We start from the raw sequence: 7,149 nt of genomic DNA on the forward strand, positions 1-7,149 counted from the left end.
GATAAGGATTACTTCTTCTCTGTTTCTCTGCAGGAGAATCTGGTGTTGAACCTTCAGAACTCTTTATCCTTATTAGGAGGAAAAAATAGTTATAACTGATTGTTTTCCAGCTTGCAAGGTAAAAAGGAAAAAGATAAATRTGGAGCAGGGCCTAACCTAGTTGTGGCACAGAGTAAAGCTTTTTTTCTTTGAAGCTCTGTCCATATACATACTTAATCCCCTGCAAAATTGACAATCCCTGGCATGAACAGCCCAATAAATAGCCCACTGCTCCATGAGAGTATATCAAGGTTATTCCATAGGCGCACTGAGCAGGGTGGAAGAAAGGATTCTTAGAGATTCTTAGCTGACTTCTGATGCTTTTCTATCCTGCCCCTTTCCATCTACTAAGAAATGCAACATGGGCAGCCCAAGGACATAAAAATGTTCCTGCAGCATGGTATTGAAGCATCAGTATCACCCATGTATTGTGCAGTGAGAAAAACTGGCAGGTTTGTGAGGCAGGAACCCACAGTTGAGATGTGTGTTGGGACTGCTTTCACACACAGCCAGCTAAGACATGAAAGTATCGTGGGGATTCATCTCCTAGAGCAAGCAGAAAAGGATGTGGTTAGAGGTTCACCTCACATTTCAAGCAATCAGCACAAGCATAGTCCACAGTGCTAAATAAAAGATCAGATGACAAGTGACACAGACTGACTTGTGCCAACACTGCAAAGGGCTAACTCTCTTTACAACATAGTTCTCTTGAGGTGSGCCAAAACAAAACAGCACCTGTGCCACGGACAGAAGCTAAGTGCTGGCRTTTGCTTGTTTATTGGCCAGTAAAGGCATACCCAGAGGGTATCTTCCACCCTTTTCTTCTGCAACTGAAGTACTGCCTGATCTTTATGAMATCTGTCAGGATTCACCCCTGTGGCAGCATGAGTAATCTCTCCCCTTGCACTTAAGTGTGAGGAAAGAGTTTTAAAGAACTTAGGGAGAGGCCTAGCAGTACTAAGCAGTCTTGTGGTAGATCTTCTGGACAGGAAGGAGCCCTCCTTTCAGCAACTGRTTCAACATTTACCTAGAGCTTCCAGGAGACTTAAACAAGGAACACTGATGAAAATTGCTTCTGTCCCTTTCCCAGCCCTCCAATAGCTGGGAGGCACATCAATACTGGACTTGACCAAACCTTCCACAGAGCACACCAGTGTAGCCTCAATCAGTAACAACTCATCATAGATGAGCTGCTAGGCCCGTCGTTTGCAATTTCCTCCTTACTGCTGCAAAGACCATTTAGGTCTTGCTGTAAGCAAAAAGATGGCTTGAAGGAGGCTCAAGGTGCAGGGAGGGCAGTTTGAGGGGAAAAGGGAGGACAGGCCTGTGTGATCTCCCTGTGTGATCTCTGGCGTTTCTCATGGTACCTGGAAYCACATCAACTGCCTGGCTGAAACCAACCCATTCTGTGGATTGCARTGTGGGGAGAGATAAGAACTGTTCCTGCCAATAGTTGTTCAGGTTAATGGTATCTAGAAGAGTGAGGTAATGATGTAAAGGTGGAAAACTTGCCACCTCCTATGCTTGGGCCAAGCTGCGGCCTCATCAGATGGTGTCCACTATTGGAAACAAAGTGACACTCAGCTGTCCTGACCCTCAACAATCTGGGATAGTGATGGGAAATTATTCACCTATGGACTGTAGGAACAAAGCATCCTTCCTCARCCTGCAGAACTGAAATGCAACTAARCAGCATCACTGCAAACRGAGGAAAAACCTCAAGACATCTTGTATATAGGATATATAATCCCATTGTCTTTTCATAGAGCAGTCTTGAGTCAAGAGTGTGCTTGGAATGTGGAATGAGTTATACAATGCTTTGTTGATGCCAATGTATGATTGTGGCCTAGACAAATTTGTCAGACTCCTCATATTATGAGTTTATTCATTCTTGTGGATCCACATGACTCCTCCAGACCTTATCAGTTCTTGGAGAGACCTTTACATGCTATCTTTCAGTGATTTACTTGTCCTTTCTTTGACTTGCTGTTTTCTGGGCACCATTTTCCATTTATAACCACTTACCTACAGTTGAATTCTATGACTGAAATACATTGCTTTTCACTATAGATCCGTAAAACAGCATAGCTCTCACAAGACACTCTGCTTTTCCATGATTTCGCCTTGTGGCAGTGGTTACAGAAATCTTTAGCTCCAACCCATTTTGACAAAATTATCTTTTGTCAAATTATCAAAGTTATCTTTTGTCAATTACAAAATTATCTTTTGTAAAATTATCTATTATGTTTCTACCACATGCTGACACAGTGTTCCCCTCTGATGTCAGCTAAATGCTGTTTTCCAAACTTTTGAGTCTGGAGGCATGCAATTTTCCAGTTAAAATTAACAGAGCACAAATAGCTAGTCACTTTTGATGACTAGATGCAGGTCATCCAGTATCTGCCTCTGCTATGTCTCAGCTGCTTAGCTCCTCAGCTTTAATTGCATGCTGAAGGTAGGCAGGTACAGAGTTGTTATGTTGATTTATAACACTGTACTCACTACTCACTAGAAAGTGTCATCAGTAAGGACTTCTGGTAAGATTTGGCGTTACCAGGCTTACAGGTAAAGGCAAATTTAAATTTTTAAACTTGCACTTCAGTGATATTAAGTGGTTTTAGTCAGATTTTGGTCCCTTTTGTACAGGAAACAATGCAAATTAAGAAAAGCCTTCAGCCATTAACTCCCAYGTGAATGTGTAAGTGGGCATGGGACATAAACACACACAAACATATACTTTATGCTCCAAAGCTAATTATAGACTGCTTYAAAACTGATTTGAGGGCTAGACAAGTAGATATGCTTTTGAACTGCTGTTATCTTTGAATAAAGCATGTATTTTTGTAAGAGATTGAGCTARTATAGTTAATGCTTAGGTAAAGATAGGGATATCAGAAGGGAAATGAACAGTTAGGAAGGAAGCCACCTTCTTCCTTTCTTAGGCTCTCATAGAGGGATTTTGAGTTTAAAAGAAATGAGATGCATCCTGTGATTAAGTTAAAATTGAGCTTTGAGAAGGATTACTCTCAGTACCTCAAAATGACATTAGTTTAAATAAACATCTGAAATGAAGTTCTCTGGAGTGCTATTTAGCTTTTGAATCTTCATGAACCTGTTTTCCAAAAGCTCACATCTTGTGGGGAGCCCAAATGCTCTTGAGAAGCTGTGGAACAAAAAACATGTATCTAAAATGAATGAGCTGAGCAAAAGTTATTTTAAAGAAATATATAGATCTGACAGAACTTATTTTTAGGAGCTGCCCAAACAAAGGCCAAAATTACTTGTATCATAGAAAAAATTATAATTTTATTTCAGAATATATTATATTTTTATTTAATGGTCTACAACGCTGAGAGGATATTTACAAGATCAATCATATGACTGAGCAAGTTAATAAAATGCACATAAAATTGTGAGGGTTTTCTTTGCGTGCCTTTGATTGGACTAGTTTGCGGGAACAACCGAAATGCATAGGAAATTAATGAGAATTTAAATTCTGAAAGTTCAGAATATTTTACAGAAGCATCTGGTTCGATAAAATTGAACCATGTGAAACAAAATTAATTCAAGGATTCAAGCCTGAACAAGAGAAGAGGTTTCCTGACTTGAAGTTTGATGCTTTTCCTGAGTTGTGGTACAGACTAAACTCAGAAGGGCACAGGTGCTAGTTCTGCTGCAATCTGTTACACTCTGAATCACATGTAAATACTCTCTGGCATAAAATATCAAATGATGGACATAAAAATTTGGAATTCAAATTTGTTGTCTGTTTTTTCAAGATAGGACAAATGCTAAATCCCTGAGCATTTCTGCGTCCATCTTTCTGGTTTATTCAATAACTCAATATTTTGAAAACTTTCAAGTACTTTCTCTCTACTGTCACTTCAGATATYGTTTTATCTACCAGTAAAAGGGAAATAACTTAGGGAGAAATATGGAAGATGAGTATTTTTAAAAAGATGAAAAAGCTTTTTGAGTCAATCTAGTTTAAACTCTCTTAGACCTCTGAGCAGTCATAATAAAGCAGTTTAAATACCTCTCTTTTAGTATGTAAACTATTTTATAGTTATATATATATTTATATATTTATTCTCTATTTAAAATAAGTAGAATATTAGAATAGCTAAACTTAAAACTTTYCACATAAAACATGTAGAATAACCATTATAAATAAGATTTAAAATACTAAATGATGGTTAACTTTGCCTAAGAACAGCTGTTTTGGAAGCAGACGTTGATGGGGGTGGGGGGGAGAGGCGGAAAAAAAGGCCACTGGTCAGTAGAAATAACCAAAAAGGTCAGTGAAATAACCAACTAATGGTTTGGTAAAGGAAGGGTGGTGGGATTGTGAGCACTAGAGCTCTTAGATGGAACTCCTAGGATCTTTCCTGTAGATGTACTCAAAGAAGATTAAAAAGTTTAATYTCCAGTAACAGGATATGTGGTTTTTTTTCTTAGTGTTAGTTAGTTTGTTTGTTTTTTAATCTAGAAACAGTTACAGAGAGAAACTTAGTGACTAGAATTTTTTTTAAAAGCTTCATTCATAAGTGGTCCCTACTTCTAGTGTCCTTGCAGGCAGGTCATTGCTTCCATCTTTGGATACTTTTTCAGTCTCAGCTAATTCTGTTCACTTGTCTTTGTTCTCTTGGGAAATCTCTTCAAWTGCCTTCACAAATTGTCTGTGTTTTTCCCCTCTGCCCATCACTGCTATTCCTCTGGGCTCCCAGCTCTGTGTATGGTTCTGCTTTCTTCAAATCAGGAAGCCAAGCCATGATCTGCACTCTCATTTCGCAGGCTTGGATCCTGAGCAGAAAAAAGTAATTCTCTTCCTTTGAAAGCCTCCAGATTTTTAGAGGAACATGATGTAATCAKAAAGAGGAGTCAATGAAAAAGATATAAAAACTTATATGTCCRAGTGAGGTAGTTTAATCTGTCTTATTCAAATAGTTTTGTACATGTAGGAATGAGGTTTCTGATTTAATGGGGAAGAAATGTGCTATATAAAAATGATCCTGCTGACTAGCCAATAGCTAAAATAATTAAAAGCTCATCCTCTTGAGAAACAAACAATTGTTGAAAGTTTCTGAGTGCACAGTGATCAGAGAGCAGATTTAGCAGGCACTAATTTTAAGTTAAAATAAAAAGCTGTGCAATACGGTGTCTTATATACATCTGATATAACTCCCAAAGGAACCAACTTTCCAAACTCATCTACTTTTCCTTAAAAGTTAAAAAATGTATTTTTCTCCTAATACAACTCCTTTCTACCTTTTCTTCTACTTTTTATTAATCTCCAAAAGTCATAAAAATATTTGTTAAAGCCATCAGTGATAAAACTAAATTGAATTGTCAAGGATTTCATAATATACAGTTAAACATGTAATAACAGCAAACTGGCCCAATGATTTCTGAACATTTATATCTGTGATGTTACATTGTGCTATTACTTAGAAGTTAAATCTCAGCTTCAGAGAATTGTGAGGTTATCCTACTTTTTTACTTAAATATCAGGATCTGAATTCTGAAGATCAAAAGCATCCTTTCAAGTTCTCTCAGGAAGGAAGTGATGTCTGTGTGTGTTATGTCTTAGGCATTTGAGTCTGTAAGTTTAAAATAATGGTTCTGCAATTTATTACTTGTAACATGGAGACTTTGAATGAGAAGTGAAGTAGGTGCTCCTTTTAGAATGCTTTTGATAGGAAATGTGATAGAGCATCTAACTTGAAGTGATTGGAGCGTTTCACACAGACACAGTCATAGCTACAAAACTGAAGATCAAAGAATCACAGAACGATTGAGGTTGGAAGGAACCTCTGGAGATCATTTAGTCTAACTYCCCTGCACAGGCAGGGTCATCTAGAGCACTTTACATAGGATTGCATCCAGAAGGTTTTGAAAATCTGCAGAGAAGGAGACTCCATAACTCTGTCATCCTCACATTCACAGATTCACAGAATATTTAAGGTTGGAAGGGACCTCTACAGATCATCTAGTCCAACCTTCCTGCTCAAGCAGGCACACCTACAGCATGTGGCACAGGGTGGCATCCAGGCRGGTTTTGAAGACCTCCAGAGTAGGAGACTCCACAACCCCCCTGGGCAGCCTGTTCTACTGCTCTGTCACCCTAACAGTAAAGAAGTTCCTCCTCACCTCGCATTAAAGATGTGATCCTCACATTAAAGATGTTTTTGCTCATATTYAGATAGTTTTCTGTGTTTCATTTTGTGTCCATTGCCTCTTTTCCTATCATTGGCCACCACTGAAAATAGTCTGGTCCCATTCTCTTTACACTCTCTATTAAATTATTTGTATACATTGGTAAGATCCACTCTCAGTCTTCTCTTCTTGAGGTTAAACAGACCCAGCTCTCAGCCTCTCCTCAGATGACAGATGCTCGAGTCCCCTGACCATCTTTCTATCTCCGTGTTGAATTCTCTCCATTAGTTCCATTTGTTTCTTGTATTGTCAAGCCCAGAACAGGACACAGTGCTCCAGATGCATCCTCACCAGGGCTGAGTAGCAGGGGAGGACTGTCTCCTTTGACTTGCTGACAACATTCTTTCTAATGCACCCCGGAGCACTACTGGCCTTCTTAGCCACAAGGGTACATTGTTGGCTAAGTCTAACTTCTTGCCCAATAGGACTCCCAGGTYCTTCTCTCCAATGCCTCTCTCCAATGCCACTCTCCAGAARGTCAGCCCTCAGCCTGTACAGGTAYATGGAGTTATTCCTCCAAGTTGTGGGACCCTATACTTGCCTTTGTTGAACTTCATGACCTTTCTCACTGTCCACCTCTCCAGCCTGTTCAGGTCCCTCTGAATGGCATCACAGCCCTCTGGTGTATTATCCACTCTTCTCAGTTTTGTACTACCAGCAGACTTCCTGAGTGTGTGCTCTGTCCCTTCATCCAGGTCACTGATGAAAAAGTTGAACAATACTAGATCTGACATTGACTCCTGGGGGACATCACTACCTTCAGGCCTCCAGCTTATCCTAATCTTTGGAGCACTGCCATTCAGGCAGTTCTCAATCCACCTATCCTGCACTTCCTGACACTGCCAATGAGGAAAGTAGACAAGGTAGACAACAGCCACTGCTCTTTCCTCATCC

This window comes from Nothoprocta perdicaria, unplaced genomic scaffold (genome assembly GCF_003342845.1).
Source record: "Nothoprocta perdicaria isolate Ctin4 unplaced genomic scaffold, notPer1 scaffold_366, whole genome shotgun sequence".
NCBI lineage: Eukaryota > Metazoa > Chordata > Aves > Tinamiformes > Tinamidae > Nothoprocta > Nothoprocta perdicaria.